This window comes from Sphaeramia orbicularis, chromosome 12 (assembly GCF_902148855.1).
Source record: "Sphaeramia orbicularis chromosome 12, fSphaOr1.1, whole genome shotgun sequence".
Taxonomy (NCBI): Eukaryota; Metazoa; Chordata; class Actinopteri; order Kurtiformes; family Apogonidae; genus Sphaeramia; species Sphaeramia orbicularis.
In genome coordinates, this window is record NC_043968.1 from 49,159,835 (window position 1) to 49,180,112 (window position 20,278).

Below are 20,278 nucleotides of genomic sequence, written 5' to 3' on the forward strand. Positions count from 1 at the left end.
CATTAATTCCCTGCAATGTGAGGGGAAGTTCAGCTTCCCTTGCCGTCTCAAAGCAATCACCTCTGCTATCAATAAATGTAAATAATTGGTGTCAAATGCAGTTTGTCATCTTTTCATGAACATCACATATGATCCATTTGGACGTTCAGAGGCTCCGTAGTGAACGTGAAAACACTGTCATCTTCTACAACATTGATTAACCAGAAAAGCCCATGGAGTTGGATCAACGACAGTGGATGTAGACACTGGGTTTAAGTTCTTTTTTTTTTTTTTTAACTTGTCTTGTCCCACATCATAACAGCAGAATGGTGGTCTGACTGCCTTGTTGCGCTGAACAAATTTGCTTTGCCAAGGGGAACGTCATAAAGTATATGACACTCCCCTTCATATTCCATTGTCTTTATTTTGGGTTTTGTTGAACCACATTTTGATGCTGGACCTGACAGGAAGGAACAGGGGGGAGGAGAAGAAAAGGGGAAGAGAGAAGGAGAGAGTGTGTGTGTGGGGGTGTTGGTGGCAAAGACCAAAGACCCTCATAAGAAAATATCAACAATACTAACAATAACAACCAATTGTAATGATAACAACTAGAACAAGAACTGAGTAAAACTGAGCAAAAAAAAAAGAATAAATAAAACATATTAAATGAAAAATTAAATTAATTTAAAAAAAAACATGAACAAAATATCATAAACAACAAAAGCATGAATAACACTGGCAACAAATCTACACATCAGGTATTCACATTAATCTTCCATGACAAAGTGACTGCATCTGTGTAAAGTAAAGAGAATAAGGCAAAGAGAATGAAGTGATGAACACAGCCATGACCGCTCAACTTTATTCTAAGCTTTAATGAACATTGATATGATCAGTAAATTAAATGTAGGAAAATACTTGATTTACACTGAAAAAAAAAACAAAAAACAGTTAAATCCAGATAATGTTATAATAGACTAAATGTGATAAATCACTTAAGAAAGGTTCAGTACTGAGAAAAATTAATTTGGGAACTGTCACATAAGTAGTGCTGGGTCTTTATGGGTTAAGATCTACAATACAGCTATTTAAGGTCAGTCCATTCATGATTTATAGTGTCATCTTTTAGTATCTGGCACCATCAACTCACCATTCATTTAGGAGAGAGGTATAGGAAAGACCAGGAGACTACTTAAATCAACTAATAAAGGAGAACTTGTGATGCATGTAGCATTTTACGATTACACTTAAGAAATATAGAGTGAGCCTTTTTTTAAATAGTGTTTCCAAGGGGGATAATTTACTATCATACTATAAAGAAAAAACATTTGTAAAGTATGAGGGATTTGCATTAAGTTCTCTTAGTGACACTCAGGAATTAATGTGCAACTCATGGCATCCTTTCACACAAATGTGATGAGACAACAACATTTTATATCCAAATCGTTAAAGGTTAATTTTCCTGATATCATCACATTCTGCAAAAGTGACCATTATTCACTAGTGAAACTGGGACATGGAGGTTGGATGGTTATGCTACGGTGGCCAAGAGTGGCAATAGCCCAAAAAAAAATATATATATATATATATATTATTCACCAAAAGCAAGAGACCTTTCAGGTAAACAGCACCCCCCTTAATTGAAAAGGTGGATGATGTTTTGTTTTGTTTTTTTTTTAAATGAAGCTTATTTAAAACGTGAAGGGGTTTTCTTTTTTAGGCGTATAAAGTTTTATATTTTCAAACACTCTATGTTTTTTTAAATAAATGTCTAACTTTTGATGTTGCTCAATTTTATTTTGAGACACTTTTTTTGTAGAAGTCTATTTTATTAGAGGAGATTATTTTATTGAAAAAAAAATTGTACAAGCTTGTTTGATTTTTTGTACAGATTAATTTTTTATTAAAACTTTTTTTTTTTTTTTTTTAATGCAAGTGTATTTTTATTTAAAGGGTACATTTATTTTTTCAGATACTTCATTTTAAATAAATCACAATCTCTTTTTTTTTTTTTTCTTACAGTGGATAATTTTTTTGGGCTGTTGCACCTCTGAGCCACCGTATTATTCTGTTAGGTATAGGCTACAGTCCTAACTATTTGTTCTTACTGTACCATATTAAATATGAGTCATTAACAAATGCAAAGTTATACAGGCCACTAACATTAACAGAGGCCAAGTAATGAATTATCCCTTATTAACTCAGTAACATGTTCTGAGAATCATCTGCATGTTATTGGTACCGTATATTTGGAGGAAAGCAAGAAGACCAATGTGTTAACCCCATTTGGACTTATTTCCTATTGTCATGGTGTAAACCACTAATATATGAGACCATTTCTATCTGTTGTACTTCCTTGTGAGCACTAGTTTTTTTTTTTTTTTTTTTTTTTTTTTATCCCACTACAAATTTCAACCATGAGCTCACAACAAAAGGCAACAGGCAAAAACTAATTTCCCAGACTTTTCTTTTCTCCTGTGCATTGACCACTGTGATTGCACCTGAATAATCCCCGTCATCACTTCTCCCTAATCTTCTCACTTCTTGTTTTGAAAATACAACTCCTGAACCATGAAGTTCTTACAGAGACAATTCATGAGGGATTCCTAGCATTCCCTCACTTTATGTTTTTATTGCTTCGTACTGCATATTACACCTCCATAAGTAAATCAAAACTGAGTGGTGAATAACCTGAAACAAGAAAAAGCTTTCATAACTAAATGTCCTAACATGAGGTTTCCCTAAGTACATGGGCTAGATGTAGACAGCTAAGACAACAACACTCAACAAGGCGAGAAAAGAAAGCATGAGTACAACATGCGATACTCATAAGTAATGGATTTCATTACCCACACTGCACTGGGGGACATGTCAGTGTTTGAATGTATGCTGACTATTGGTTTTATGTGTATTCATGGAGGTTGTGTAACCAGGGAGGCAAAGAGGATCTCCAAAGACAACTTCAACATAAATCAGAGCGGTCTGTGACAGTGATGAAATGATTCTTTAAGGCAACATATTAAAGCTGGTTTATTAGCATCTTAGACTAATGAAAGATATCTTCAGTGCATGGCTAGCAGCCTTCTAATTTGTACATTAAGGAGTAACACTTCAAGTGTAAATCCAAACCTGCATTTTCCAAGAAAGCAGAATGTTCTGACTCATCTTCCATAATCACCTCCAAAGAAAGGCAGACATCCAAAAAGTTTTTTGATGATTTATTATGGTCCATTTATTCAAGCTTCATAACAAAAAAACATCTTCCCTTTGAGCTATGAGTAGGCAAAATAATGAATAGGTGTTCTTCCTGAAAAACATGAAAATGCCTAAATTACACGATTTTCAGTGTGGAAACCTTTCATTCCAAAAAAAGGCAACCTGTTTGCTCTAGTATATTCATTGTGTATATTTCTCAAGTCATATATGACATGCAGAAAAACATCTCTTTTTCATAGACTGAAAAAAGTATTAACCTAATGTGACCTTACTTTGAAAATCTAGTTTTGTCCACTTAAACAGTCAAAAAGCTTTTGTCCCCACTCTGTTAGGTTCACTTCTTGATTCTCTATTTGTCTAAGCAAACATGATGCACACAATCCATGCCTATGTCATTTACATATACAAACAAAAACAAACAAAATAATCCACACACTCAAATAAATAAATAATAATTCTAATAAGGAGTGGCAGATCTACATTTATGGGATGGCAAAGGGGCAGCAAGAAGTCTTTGGCATGGAATGACATTATATGGGACTCCCTATATGTAAAAACATTCAGCGAAAGAGCCACAAAAATACTTGAATGTAATATCATTCCTGCATCAATAAACTACACTGTAGAATTTACAGGAAATACCAGGCAAAAAAGTTGCCATTAAAGTGCTGTAAAATTGTTTGCTTACTGTAAAAATATTCATTCATTCATTCTTCTCACTAGGGTCACTGGAGCCTATCCCAGCCACTTATGGGTGAAGGGGGAGTACACCCTGGACATGTCACCAGTTCATCGCAGGGCTGACATATAGAGACAAACAACCACTCTCACACCTACAGGGTGGGGAAGCAAAATTTACAATATTTTGAGGCAGGGATTGAAAGACAGTGTATGACCAATTAGTTTATTGAAAGTCATGAGAATTCATTTGCCACAAGAAAATTTACATAATAGTAAATGTTTTTATTCTATGTGTCCTCCTTCTTTCTCAATAACTGCCTTCACACACTTCCTGAAACTTGCGCAAGTGTACATGTAGAAATGATAAGGCAGAATATTGTTAAAATTGCACTTATTTTTCTTAAGAAATTTCATTTTTTTCAGGTTATTCACATCTTTTTTTTTTTTTTTTTGGATAGTTTATAAAAGTAAGTATTTTCATAATTTAATGGGTTTTTTTAGCACTAAAGCAAAAACAAAAATTTGGAGTTATCATTATTTACAGGTTATTATGCTATTATTTTACTGATCACTGGAGATCAAATTGGGTTGAATGTGGCCCCTGCACTAAAATGAGTTTGACACCCCTTGTTTAATGTGTTTTAGTCATACCTTTGGTTAATATTTAGTTTCTTTCAATGCAGTGAGAAGCCTTGAGACAAACATAATAGTGGTTTGGTGTTCATAAAACTGTACTTGTAAAAACAATGCATTTATCATATGCTTTCCATCTATAGTTTTACCATGATTATTTGACTCTTCAGATCATTTATCTTGGAGCACAGTTTGCTGCTGGATGCCTTGTCACAGACTGAAGTACACCCCCCCCCCAAAAGAAAAAAAAAAAAAAAAAGTGAAAGATTAATCACAGATATAAAGTTACACAGGAACTGAGACTAAAGACTGAATACGACATTAATCTGGAAAAGCTGACTGAGGTTTTCGATGGAGTCAAAGAAAATCCTAGATCTAAACTTCTAAATCCTTTTTAGCATACAAATGCCTTATGGTGATTTGGTAATTACAACTTTAATTAATTCACTGTGATTGTAGGGGTCTTGTATAGAATGCACAGAGCTCATTATGCTGTAATTACGTGCAATTTGAAGTCTATTTCACAGTTGAGCAGGCGACTGAACTTTGTGTCTCTGCTCGTAGTTAGCTGTTTACTGGCAGAGTGCAGACCGGTGGCAAATTCTGAGTGGGACGGGGTTGAATGCTCATTACCAGGTCCGGTTTTGGTTTTGCTGGGGGATGGATTAAAATGGCTTATGGTCTAAATATACTGGGCTTTGTTTAATAAACACCAGCTGTCTGTTGCAGTGATTAACTATGCAGGGGATTAATTTGCAAAGCGGTTTATTTTACATACGTAAAATACTAAAGAGGAGCAACAGATAGGTAGAAAGAGTAGCACTGACAGATAAAGTTTTGGTAATTAAACATGATTTGATATGGCATCTGTGATTAACCTTCCATAGGAGGGTGTCTTGTGTTTGTCTGCACGGCTGTCTTTTGAGAGTGTGTGTTTACTGTTCAGATGACGCGTGATCAATTGATGAAAGGCAGTGCTGTCAGTTTAGATTAAGTGGAATGGCAAGCCTCAATGCCTTCATCTTGCAGGAGATCCCATTTGATCAAAACTCCCACATACCTGCCAATTTTATACCTCAGTACCTCAGCCTTTCAAATGCCAAAGATATGTGTGTGTTCCCTGCTCTCTGTGCGTTAACAGACGATTTCCAGGCCTGATTTTAATCTATACAAAAGTAAATGACAAGCATGGTTATAGAAATAGATAGATCACTCTCAAGATCAATAATGTTAGATGTGGGTTGTTGCTGTATATGGCAGGTGTTGATATATGGTTGTCTTTAATGTATGAGTGATACATTTCTGCAAGTTTGCACATTGTGTTACTTTTATCATTGGATTTAGAGCAAAAAGCAAAATGCACTGGATAGCGATAAGAGGTCTCCCTTTGTAGAAATGGCTTTGTGTGTGTAGGTGTGTGTGTGTGTGTGTGTGTGTGTGTGTTTACCACAAACCACAACTGTAAGTGACCGTTCTAAAGGCAAATACAAAAGGGCTGCAGGAAAAAGCTTTGGCTGTGAATAAATGTGCAGGAGACAAAGCACTCCTAATAAAAACGAGGACACAGGGAGCAGAACAAAACAAAAATGGCAAGGTGTACCTAAGAGGTTTCTAAAAGGGTGACAGCCATTATGAAACATTTATCATTTAGAGGGCAACAGATTAAGCGGCATTATTTAACAGACACTTCCGCGTGCTCTAAATATTTCTCACACAGCAAAATAACATGCTGAAAAGCTGCGATAGTGGTATGAGGCAGTGTAAATACAGCAAACCTTTTAAGAATGGAAACTTATCTTAAGTGTTATTTTTTCCATCTTACATGACATTTTATCTTTAGTTCTGGATTATTCAAATGTAAAATGTTAATGAAAAAAAGTTAAAATGTCAATCCCTGAGTTTTTTACTCATGGGAGAAAAGACGGAAATTGTAATGTGCTTTTGTGAGGAAACAATGTTATTAAAAAGCGTTATGTAACTAAATTGCATTAGAAAAAGTGCTTTTGAGGAAACTCAGTGCCGGCAGCGCTATGTTTTTAATCAACATATAAGGAAATATTGCTGTTCCACATGAGATGTCAGTGCACAAAAAGGGAATGACTTATTAAATGGTGAAAAAATATAATTTGAGGGAAGGTTCAGGGGAGATAACAACAAAATGATATGTCTCTTACATCCAGACAGAGGTATTTGATAAACCATGAAGACAGTAATTGTTTTTTGTATTAGAATTCTTAATATTGTTGTTATTGTTTTATATAATGTCTGTAAGTGGTGCCTCAGATTTATTCCCCAACTGTGGAAATTCCTGTGGGTAATTTGGGAGAGGGATGTAAGGTTGTGGGATGAGAAAAATCAGCTGGTTCAGGGTGTTCTCACTCTGAAACATGAGAGAAAAGATCAGGTCCAGGATTGTTTCCCAGTGGTTTATTAGCATCATAGGAACTCCTGACACCTCAGAGCAGGAAGGTGGAGTCCCAGGTTGCATCAAGCACATAGTACTGATCATCCAGCTATTCTGTGAAGCAAGACAATGTCAAGGAGATCTAGCAGCTTCATGGATGGATTTTGCAAACGCCTGCAAATCCAGCCCACATGAGCTGGTAGAAACTGCCAAAACTATGGTCCTCACGGAATTCATGAGGAAGACATGAGGAGATACAGGAGTATTTTCAAAGAAAGGGTTTATATTTAGGCAATGGCTACTGCCACAGTACTGTGGCACAAAATATGGGTTTGCCACAGACCATTCAAATGTTGGCATTTGTACTAGAGCTAATCATGGATACTGTTACATGAACTCATTCTCCTCTTGTTGCCACAGTACTGTGGTGATATATGGCATATACTTCAGTGCATTCTTTTGTGCATTTTGCTACCACAGTACTGTGGCAACTGATGGAAGAAACAACAAATTAGTGAAAGTATATAGTATAGAATAGGACTTATTGTTCTAAATACTCTATATGTTGTTTTATGGTGTTCTTTGCTCTGGAGACTGGAGAAGGTGGGCGGAGCTACATGTTAGATGCGGCGAGTGTGACTTCAGTTCTGTGTCAGTTCATTGCTATAGTCCTATGGAATTCTGCACTCTGAACATTGTCCCAGTGGCTGATTTATATCAATGTCAAATTTACCTACCGGCAGCCCCACCCCCCACACCTGTTTGAAAATCTTTAGAAAAAAAAAAAAAGCTATTCCAAACAGGAACTGAACCTGAGTCTTCTGGTTTGCAGTCTGATACATTACCAAGGGAGCTAAATATCAGCTGTATCCTAGTCTGACCTATTCACTATATGATTGCCTTGGTACTTTTTCAGGATGTAAGTAACTAGTCTAGACATGATATAACGAAGGCGCTGGGCTCTGTGGTAATAGACAAACCGATATTTTGTGCCACAGTATTGTGTTGACAGCCTCTTTGTTATATTTAACCCCAAAAAAGGAAAGAAAATCACTTTGCAAAAGCCAAAATCAGGTTCTGAATCCATAAAAGTGGTTAAATAAACAGAACTGAATTCAAGCCAATACAAAGTAACTTAAGAACCACAAAGAAACGAAACAGAACTGAAATGATAAAGAACAGACAAAGAAAAAAAAGGGGCTTCATATACGGGGTGGGCAGTCTAGTCAAACACAGAAGGGGATAAAAGAACTTAACACTGAATAGCTACCATGTAAATGACAAGAAAATTAGTCTTAAGTTTCCAAAAAATGAGCATTAATTTAGCCAAAAGGAAGTCAAGCATTCCAAAACAGGAGAAGTAAATCTAAACTAAATAACAGGTCTGGCCTCATTGGCACTTCCTACATCTACAGTGATTTAACCCTTGGCCTGTCTTTTACTCACACAAGGACAACAGCAAGGCAGAGCCTACAGCACCAACAAAATGGAAACAACAATCAGAAATAACATAAAATAAGTAAACATAATGATAAATAATGTGGCATTGACTGAACTGTAATGTTGAGTATGCAAAAGTTAAGTATATGTGCATGCTTACAAATAGAGGTCATGTGTATTCAACTAAGAAAATAAAATTCATTGTGTGAAATTATGATTTATGCATGTGCAATATGAGTGCAAAGTAAAAAATTATAACCAAAATTAAGAAAGAAAAATAGGACCAATGGCCCTGTAGCTTACCGGCCAAATTAAAAGCTTGGGGAAATATATCCAGATGCCATTTATTATCACCCAGTTCTGTGTATTTATTATATTACAGAAATAGCCCATGTTTTGGTCATATTCCAATCAGATCTGTAAAAAATTCAAATTCCAACTTGATATCATTGATACTTACTGATTTATTGGATCAATCCACTTCCTATCTCTTATAATGGGAAAATTTTTCAAAGTCACACCAAATCCAGAATCAGATCCAGATCGAAATAATTTCAATACCTTGTGTCGACATCATCATACAGAAGCTGTATACCAAGTTTGAAGTCAGTCAGAACTGTAGTTTTGGAGAAGAAGACGATTGAAGTTTTTTCCCCATAAGAGTCCATGTTAAATTTTCCATAAGTTCCTGGATCCAGAAGAAGATCCTGATCAGCATGTGGCCATTTTGTTTTGGTCATCTCCCCATCAGGGCTGGACTGTAGAAATTTAAACTTGATGTCATTTATATTTACTGAGTTATTGCATCAATCCACTTCCTATCTCTTATAATGGGGAAATTTTTCAAAGTGGCACCAAATCCAGAATCAGATCCGGATCCAAATAATTTCACTAACTTTTGTTGACATGATCATAAAGAAGCTGTATACCAAGTTTGAAGTCAATGGGAATTGTAGTTTCGGAGAAGAAGACGATTGAATTTTTGTAACGGACAACGGATGACAGTTGACGCCGCCGACGCCGGACACCGCATGACAACAATAGCTTATAGCCTGCTGGCCGGTAAGCTAAGTACTGTATTAGTGTGTGAGGGTTACAACCATCTTAAAGTTTTATAGCCATCACTTCAGTCATTCCATTCTGCTCATCACTCATCTCAAACCACTATAAAAGCTGAACTTTGAGATCTAGACTGAATAAATCCCAATGCCATTAGCTGGAGAAAAGATTATGCATCTTTGTACTACATCTTCAGTGCATCTGAGAGGCAAATTTGGGGCTTTTTTCTCTATTGCAATTTTCCGACAGATATAGATGTTCTGAACAGGAAGATTCTTCCAAATGGATAACATGCTTTTAAAATACAGCACATGGTTAAAGATTAAAAAGTTCCTTCCATTCTTTTGAGCCTATGACAGCTTTTGGGGAGTGTGCAGTCAGGCTCACATTTCAGATGTCTATGGGTTATTAAAAACTCCACCATATGGAGTGATCTGGTAGCCCAGAGGTTGGGGCTCATAACACAGGGGCACAAAGGCCTTTATCAGTTCCCCTTTCCTAAATGTCATCTCTCTCAACACTGTCTCTATCAAAATAAAGGGACAAGCTGCAAAAACACCTCCACCATACAGGCATCCCCCTGTCCCAAACTTCACTAAACACACGTTTTTTCTTTCCTCTTAACCTCATGAGCCCTTAGATTTGTCTATCTTCCCAGATGCAAAGTAGTTTAATCAGCTGAAATTATTGTCCTTTTTTGTGAACTGAACATCTGCGTATGTATACTACTGTGGATTTTTAGCAGTTTTTACAAATCTATATAAAAATGGTTGTTACACATAATAATGCTATGAACATATTTCATGTTTTGTCGACTTCATTTCATTTTTCCATTCACAAAATTCAGGCTCACATTTAAGACATTACCAGATCTAGTTTTAACCTGGTAATTTGAGGAAAAGTTAGCTAATAATATATTTTATGGGTTTTTTTTATTTTATTTTTTTTATATTATGCCATGTATTTAATAAAACATTTTTTTTTTTTTTTTTTTTAAAAGAGCAGCATCCAGAAAATGTTCAAATCATGAGGATCATCAGTTTGTCAAATGTATGAGAAATTTATTGACATGTTTAAAATAAATATTCCTCAGGAGAAGGAAGGTATGTGTCAGCCTCTATGGAGCAGAACCAAATTAAAAGATTCAAGGAATCTAGATGTATTTCTCTCCTTTAAGAGCAAAGATACAACCCTTATAACACTGTATCACAAAACATCATTCATCTATAGATGATAGAACCACATGTGCCTAGGATTACTGTGGAAAACCTTTGTCAAGTGCTACAGTAGAGAATTACAGTGCATCCATCCACATTATTCTTTTAATTTGCATTTTTCATGTTATAGCCATTTCTTTTTTTAATGTTGTATTTGTATTTTGGCATTTAATTGTGCACAACAGATACATTAAAGGTGGGGTAGGAGATCCTGGAAAAATGGTTCGAGGTAGCTGCATTTGAAAATACACACTTCATAAGTCCAAGCCCCTTTCTTCAGACTTCCCCCGAAGCCACGCCTCCAGAGTACCAGAGCGCTTGTTCCCGAGAGTTCCCGAGTGACACACAGCGTCATTTCGCTAACCTTCGCTAACTTTTTCTCATGGCTCATTCATAGATAAGAAAATATCTAACAACATTATAATGAACCTAAACAACAAATATGATTATTGTTTCAAGTTATATTTATTGGTGTATTAGATCAGAAGTTGGATTTTTCACTTGTTATTTTGATACGTGTTCTAAGTAATCTTGTGCAAGTAAGAAGAGCTGATTGCGGAAAGACTGACGTCAGTCTAGCAACCAACTAAAGTTTGCTTTGAACACTGTCATCTGTGCATTTCACTTTTGTTTGTCGGCGGAACAGCCCCAATTCATACCAACCTGGCTAACGATACATTCCCCAATGATTTATGTTAGTGACAAAACAGCTTGCCCGCGAACTTTACATTCTAACTAATGTTAGCCCACCTCGACAATTTATTAAAGCTTACAATCTGTAACTGATCAACAAAAGTGTGATTCGTTTTGACTTTCAGCTGTATTATATACACTGTTTATTTATTTAGAGCTTCCATGATGAGAGCCTTGCTGGCTCTGATTTTGAATATACTCTGGAGCCATTCACATCCAGAAGACAACACCGGCATCGGGTGTAAGTAGCACCAAGAGGCCGAGGAGGAAGAGGTAGGGCACACACAGATCAGACAGGGAGTCTAGGAGAAGACATCTGAAGAGTGGAAAAGCTACAAGCCCAAAGGATTGCAGATGAGCAGGTATTTATTTACTATGTTAATGCTCTGGCTTTGTTTCCGGTACAAGTGCTCCAAGCCTCTGAGAATGCGCAATTCATGCACAAAGAGGAGTACGAGCGGGGGGGGGCGGCAAATGGCAGTTGAGTTTGAGTTTGATAGACATATCACCGTTCAATCATTTCGATGGGCCGGTTAAAATGATTGGATGGTGTTTTTTCAGTTCTGTCCATTCCACAGGTGACTAAAAATTTGTATTTTTGTGTTAGAGCATTTAATTAATTGGCTGCAATCGGGGTGTGAACAGGATTTTAAGCAATATAGTAAAAATGCTCCAGGAAAACATCTCCTACCCCACCTTTAACGAATATGACTATGTAATGGACAGAAGACATTACACTTACTAGGCTGAACCTTCTGCTCTTGTTTTCTCTGATTTTAAACAAGGCAGCAAAAATCTTTGGGTTTTAGCCCTTCAGCAACCTCAGAGTTGCAGATGGTAATAACATTTCATGTTGCCTCCTGCCTGACTGCAGACACTCCAGTGTGTAAAACAGCTTGTTTATTACAACCACAATGTGTGTGACTAAAGTGTGTTTTAATACTGAACAATGCCTTTTGATTGCAGTGTTCTTTCAACACTCCATAAACCAGGCATCATTTATCTGCCACGACAGACTGTCTGATACCTGATCACATATTATAGCATCATCTACACTCATATTTTTTTTTATTTTTTGGAGCTGCTGATGTAAAATTCCTTTCCCACCTTAATAACTTTCACCTCCCTTAGAGCCATGATGGCATTTTCCACTAAGTCTGCATGTGCACATGTAGAGGCATGTGTGGTCTGTTGTTTGGAGTTATTAATGTCAATGGTGTGGTAATTAGCATAATCTCCAGTCTGGTAGAACTCTTAGTACAATGTTTGCAAAGACAAAAATACTTAATCTCTCATCTGTTCAGTGGATGCGGCAGATGACAGAACTGACTTACAGGTATCATCACTAACATTTCTGCACCAAAAGATCTAAATATAACTGGCCCTTTAATATATATGTTTTTGTGGTTATGTACTTACTTACTTTACTATCAAGGTTTCCATTCATTCATTCCTCATCTGAATCAGCTTTATCCTCACTGGGGTCACTGGACCCAATCAGCTACTTATGGGCAAAGGCAGGGTACTCTCACAATCACACCTATGGGCAATTTAGATTAACCAAATTTACCTATCAGTGCATGTCTTCGGATGGTGGGAGGAGTACCCGGAGAGAACCCTAGCAAACACAGGGAGAACACGCAAACCCCACACATCGACCAGTGTTGGAATCAAACCCAGGACCTTCTAGCTGTGAAGCATGAGTGCTATCCACTGCACCACTATGTCACCCCCATCCATGTACTAACCAGGTCCAAGGTTTTATCAGTGCTTAAATTCATAGTAATCCATGGTTTCATTCAAAGTTAATGCAAAGTTTCTTGGTTTTCATTGGTTGCTGTCAGTGTGTGGTGATTTTTTTTCTTGCAGCCATTGCATTAGAATGATATAACATAAAATGTTAAATGTTATCACCTTCGGCCACAATGGCCACAGGGTATTGTCATCAGTTGGTCGTCCGTCCGTCTATCCTAAAACTTCGGCAGGCACAGATAAGTCAGGCCACTGGGTGGCAGTAATGCACCTGATAAGTCAGGCAGAGGGTTTTCAAGTGTGTGCACGTTATGTTTAACATTACATTTAGTCACATCACCTTGTCCTTGCATACATGCCTTCTGCCTGAGGAATGTCAAGAACTTTTCATCAGCTTTAACTGCTACTTTCCTACGCTACTTAAATATTCAGTGAAAAGAAAAGAAAAGAAAAAAAACTGGTATATATAGCAGCTTCAGTGGCAGCTGAGCTCACTGCTCCTCATTTGTGCTATGTGCTAATGCTAGGTCCTGTGTGTATGCATTAGGATGGGTACAATGCAGAGACTGAATTTCCCTACTGGGATAATAACATTAAGTTTACCTGAACCTTTAACTAAATGCCTTGCCCTCTCTACGATGACACAAAAAAATATGAAATATGTTAACAATACAAAAACGGGCCTTTTCAGAGTCTGTTTTCTCAGTTTGAGGGTTTTTAAATCAAGGGAATAATAACTCTGGTGCACACTGAATCATCAGGCAACACGGTGGTGCAGTGGTTAGCACTCGTGCCTCACAGCAAAAAGGTCCTGGGTTTGATTCCAACACCAGTCAATGGGGGGTGGGACCTTTCTGTGTGGAGTTTGCATTTTCTCCCCGTGTCTGCGTGGGTTCTCTCCGGGTACTCCGGCTTCCTCCCACCATCCAAAGACATGCACTAATAGGTTAATTGGTTAATCTAAATTGCCCATAGGTGTGAGAGTGATTATTTGTCTCTATATGTTCAGCCCTGTGATGAACTGGCGACTTTTCCAGGGTGTACCCCGCCTTTGCCCCTATGTAGCTGGGATTGGCTCCAAGCAACCCCCCTGACCCTAGTGAGGATAAAGCGGGTTCAGAAAATGAATGAACACTGAATCATAGTAGGTGATAATGCAGATTAACAACAGAAGACATTTTTGTACATATCATATGGTATTGGCACAAGTTGCCTGGACTTGACTCCGTTTCAGTATCAGTACACTGCATTTCCACAGCTGACAGTACTCTCTCAGAGTGACTGGTCACCATAGTGATGCAACGTCAGTAACATCATCTCCAGCACAATACAGCCATGAGTATGGTAACAATGACAGAGCAAGAAACTTCAACTTTTGCTTAAACTTTTCAAAAATAATACATTAATGCTTTGATTTTTTTTTTTCCAGGCAAATATATAGTTGTTTAAATGTAAGATCTGTGGTTGAGTCATCAACTTAGAGTTGTCTTGAAAATTTGCTCAAATATTTTTGTAGATTTCCTGTTAGCTTAGCATGTTGTCTCACATTATGACATGATCACTCAATTACTTACTGACATAGTGACAATTCTGGATCAACTCTTATATGATACACGATTTTACATTATATTTAGTATTGGCTTGGCTTCCTTGGAACCTCAGAGAAGGTGATATCAGAAATAGAACAGTATCTAATGGTACCTTTTAGTCCCTACTCTCATGTAGTAGAAACACAAATACTTTCTTGGCAGAGTTCAGATGATGTCATCAGTGGAAAAAACACATTACATGAAATAAAGAGGAAGTCCACACTGAGCTACTGTGGAAACATGGCGGTACACAATGGCAGACATCATAAAAGGGAAGGAACTCCCTCTGAAGATATAAATAGCTGAATCTAAGATAAAAGGATTGTTATGTTTTGGTAATTATACATTAATGAAAATAAAATTATTAATATTACATTCCTTTCCTACAAAGAGATCCTTCAATCTTACACATCATAGCGCTGCATATAATATACTTACATATTTTTTTATACTATTTGCCATTATATTTCTAAGCTATATTTTCATTGACCATGTCTACAAGTATCATTTTTAGCATAAATTTAGCAGTTTTGTATTGTGGCAGTGGGTAGAACTTCTTATCATATGACCCTAAACGATGTAGAAGAATCAAATCCCACACAAAAAATAATGTCGCAAAAATCTATTCAATCTAGTTCAAAATTAGGGAGATAAACTGGAATATAAATGGGATATGGAGCAGATTTGATATGACTTTATAAAAGGTGTTTTTGAAGCGCATCACGTACTGTGATTAAAGTTTTTTTTCCCCCACGCCTTTGTATTGTAAATGACAGTCCTTATCAATCTGTCCCTCATGTATGTAAATGGAAATATACCAAGAATTGAAAATGCAATCTGACAAAGGTTTGGTGGTAAAACCTGAAATTCATCAAAAGTACATATCTTGACAGTGGCAGGGAAAGCACACTTTTGGGCTTTGGGGAACTGAAGGGGGGAGGGGGTCTTTGATAATAATGGTATTTATCTCAGCTGCTGACATTAGAGAGTTTTCCTTCGTAGCACAGATAAAGAATCCTCGGGAGATGTATGGAAAGTGGAAGCAGTTAAATTTGAAGTTACTGAGTTTAACTAAAAATCGGTGCCATTTTTTTCCTTCACTCATGTCACATTTTGCTCTGAGGTAAGAATAGGCGCACTTTATTTCTTTAATTTATTACTTGTGCCATTTTACAGTTGACACGATATTTAAGTGTTATGACATTTTGGCACGGCAGGCACTCCTGAATCTCCACTGTATCTACATCCACATGACAAGTAGACTGAAGGGACTGCAGTGAAGCATGTCTTCCAAAAGCAAATTTAGTTTTGGATTAGTGACAGAACATGGAAACAAAAACAAAGCCTTCGAGTTCACGTAACGATGACGTATACTCAGAATCTAAAAGGACAGCCTAGCTCTCATCTGTGTCACAGCATCAGACAGCCACTTTTAAGGTGTGATGCAGTCTGCCTGGTCTCTGCTCCCTCACAGTCACTCCGATGCTCCCTTTACTGTTGTTTTCAGACTAAGGAGGACAGTGCATATTTATCCAGCATCTGTTGTTTTGGAAATAATCAGTGCAGAAACAGCCTTGCCTGAATTTTCCTCATCCATCATAATTCAAAACACTAATTTGATTTGCTCCATTATGTGCAAACACTATCAATGTTGCAGTTTGATTTCACATGAATAGTGAGTACTCTTGATGCGTAGCAACGTGTCTGAAAGTCATTAGTAAAAAATACTGCTGACACTGGCCCGTACAAGCTAACAACTCTATCATACGGTGGCCGACAAGGGCCAAGCACATTGCGATGGCCAAATACATCTCAGTTAGAGAAAACAGCTCCAAGTACAGAGGCGATGCAAATTCACAAACTCAAACACAAGTCTAAACTAGGTACAAAAAGAGGAACATGATGCAAATGAAAAAATGCGCTGCAAGAAACAAAAACAAATACATAATCATCAAATGCTCTGCAAATAAAGAAACAATGCAAACCAAGAAAATATCTGCAAACCAAAAACACTGCATAACCAGTCAGTACAATGGAAGTGCTCCAAACCTGCAGCCAGCCAGCGTTTATAGACAACAAACTAGTGTAACCTATAATCAAATAAAAGTCACATTACCGCACTACGCCGTAACTTCAATTTGTTCCCGCTGTAGTTTGAAACACTGTCAGTCAGCTGTTCTCCATCTCTCTCTATCCTGTGTGTCTCTGCATTGAGCTGTTCTGCTGACAGCGCCCCCTACAGGTTTGGACCACTTCCGTTGTAGAGACTGGTTATGCAGTGTTTTTCATTTGTAGATGTTTTCTTGGTTTGAATTGTTTTGTGCTTTGTATTGTTTCTCTATTTGCAGAGCATTTGATGATTATGCATGTGTTTTTGTGTCTTGCAGCGCATGTTTTTAGTTGCACCACGCTCCTCTTTTTGTACCTCGTTTAGACTTGTGTTTGAGTTTGTGAACTTGCATTGTTTTGTACTTGCAGCGGTTTTCTCTTAACAGAGACACATTGGGCCATTGCAATGTGTTTTTGCCCTTATCGGCCACCGTACTATCACCTCTCCTACCTATTACAGCCACTATATGTTTGACTAGGGTGGCACAGTGGTGCAGTGGTTAGCACAGTCACCTCACAGCAACAAGGTCCTGGGTTCCATTCTCTAGTTGTTTGCATGTCCATATCTGTGGGTTTCCTTTAGGTACTCTGGCTTCCTGCCACCGTCCAAAGACGATGGCAGGACTGGTGTCAGTCTAAACCAGGGGTGTCAAACACATTTTCTTTCAGGGGCCACATTCAGCCCAATTTAATCTGAAGTGGGCCGGACCAGTAAAATAATAGCATGATAACCAATAAATAATGACAACTACAAATTGTATCAGTGCAAAAAAAAAGACATTCAATTATGCCAATATTTACGTTTACAAACTATCCAAACAAAAAGGATGTGAGTAATCTGAAAAAAATGACATTTGTAAAGAAATATAAGTACAGTCTTATCAATATTTTGCCTCAACTTATCATTTACATATGCATTACAGATCAGATCTACAAAGACACAAAACGTTTAGTAACAGGCAGAATATTATTAAAATTGCACTGGATTTTCTTTAGACATTTCAATTTGTTCATATTTGTTCAGGTTATTCATATTTTATTGTTACAGGATAGTTTGTTAATGTAAATATTTTCATAATTTAATATTATTTTTTTGCACAAAAATTTGAAGTTGTCATTATTTATAGGCATAATGTTAGGTGTTTTTCTTGAGTAGTTTTTAGGTGGTTTTAGGGTAATTTTTGGGTGATTTTTAGGTGTTTTTTTGGGGTGACTTTTTGGGCAGTTTTTGAGTAATTTTTATGTCATGTCGGCTTCCAGACTGTGTCTGGATTTGTCTGTCTTTTATGTTGTCTGTCATTTCCTGTTTTATTTTGTTAAGTTTCCCTCATGTGTCGTGTCTGGTGTCTTTACTTCCCTTCCCTGATTGTTTCCACCAGTGCTGATTACCGGACTCCTCCCTGATTGTCTCCACCTGTGTCCAGTTGTCTTCCTGCCCTCTTGTGTATTTAAACCCTGTGTCTTCCCCTGTTTCTCTGCCAGTTTGTGTTCTACACTTGTGTGCTCACTTACCAGCGTTTTGGATCCTGTCTGTCCGTTTTGACCCGTTTTGCCTTTTGACCACCGATTCTGCCTGTCCCTCATCTGCCTGCTCGTTTGGTTCTGACCTGGTTTGTTCACCCGACTCCTGATTCTGCCTATTCCCTGATTACCTCAGCCTCCAACGTGTTACCTTGTGTTTTGACCCTCGCCTGGACCTTGACCGTAAGTAGCCTTCTCCTCATGTCCCGTTGCCTCCTGAATTGCCCTCCTGTGTATGACCTGGCTTGTTTTTTGACTATCCTCTGTTTTGCCCTAGTCGGGGTGCTGTCGGGATTCCTCCGGCTCGGCCGTGCTGACTACCCGCATTCCCCGCTCACAGCCCGGACGACGAGTCCTGAATCACACGCCTTCACAGACGTGTTAACAATTCTGTGCTGTGTTTTTCCTACTCTGATTGTGTTTAATAAACACTCTCAATTGGTCATCTGCATTCTGGTCTTGCATTTGGGTTCAGCCTTTGTACTAGTCCCATTACATTTTAGGCAGTTTTAGGGTAATTTATGGGTGAATTTGGGTGATTTTTGAGTAGTAACTTATCATTTCTACATGTGCATTACAGATCAGATCTACAAAGACACTAAATAGTAACAGACAGAAAATAGTTAAAATTGTGCTTAATTTTCTTTAAACATTTCAGGTTGGTCATATTTGTTGAGGTTATTCACATTTTATTGTTACAGGATAGTTTAATGTAAACATTTTCATATTTTAATGTTTTTTGCACTAAATCAAAGAGAAAAAAAATGGTGGTGTCATTATTTATAGGTTATTATATTATTTTTTTGAGTTTGATGCCTTAACTTGCACTTTGCAAATTCATCCCGCGGACCGGATTGGAACCTTTGGCGGGCCGGTTTTGGCCCCCAGGCCGCATGTTTGACACCTGTGGTCTAAACCAACCAAAGGTATGAATGTGGGAGTGAATGGTTGTTCATCTGTATACATCAGCTCTGTGATGAACTGGTAACATGTCTAGGGTGCTCCCCACCTTCACCTGATGTTAGCCAGGATAACATCCCTGCGACTGCCACGAGGACTAAGCAGTTTGTAAAATGAATGAATGACTATTATTTTTGTTATTTATTTAATAAATAAGTCACCCATTGGTTTCTGAACTGCTGTTGTAAGCCAGTATTTTGCTATTTGGCTGTCACCATGGTCTTTTTTGGAGCCAGAAGTGACTATATTTGGACGTAGGAGGTGGAGCCTCCTGTGGGTGAATGGTGATGGTAAACTTTCTGACTCAGTAAGATCATAAACTTTACATGCAGGGGTGCCCCATGAAAGGTAAACGTTGTGGACCCTTTCATAAAACTCAATATCTTGTTGATCTGTCAGAGTGGGGTGGGGTGGGGGGTCCATACATAATATCACTTATGCTGGTGTGAAGACGAAACTGAAACTTAACATACTTTCAACGTCCGACTCCTGACTTCTGTACCTCTCTTATTGAGCAGATCTTACACAAAATTTTCACAACTTCTAACCCATATCAGCACCCGAGTTTACTGGTGAATGACAGAGAGAGGGCTTTTTGGAGCTACCAACAGCAAGTGTTATCAGTTATCCTCCTGGTGAAATCCTGTCTTTCCTTCTTAAGGCCCCATGGAGTCAAACAAACTTGACTTTGCGAACGTCCGTGCGTACTCGAAGTGGACTCAAAGCAGACGTCCACTGGACACATCGCATAAAGCTCAGTTTTTACGACCACCGACTCCTCATACACACATACTCGGTGGCACACAATGTAGGATGATGTAGTATGATGTAAATGTAGAAAATTGTCAAGAGAAATGTGGGAAATTGGTACGCTCGACTGAAACCTCGAACATCCACCGACAGTGCACACAGAGTCTGCTCACAGTAAACTCACAGTAAGCTGGACTCTGTGGGAGCCTTTATTATCTTTCATTATTATTATTTCATCTATACTAGAAGTGCAACTATAGGAGCACCTCATTATT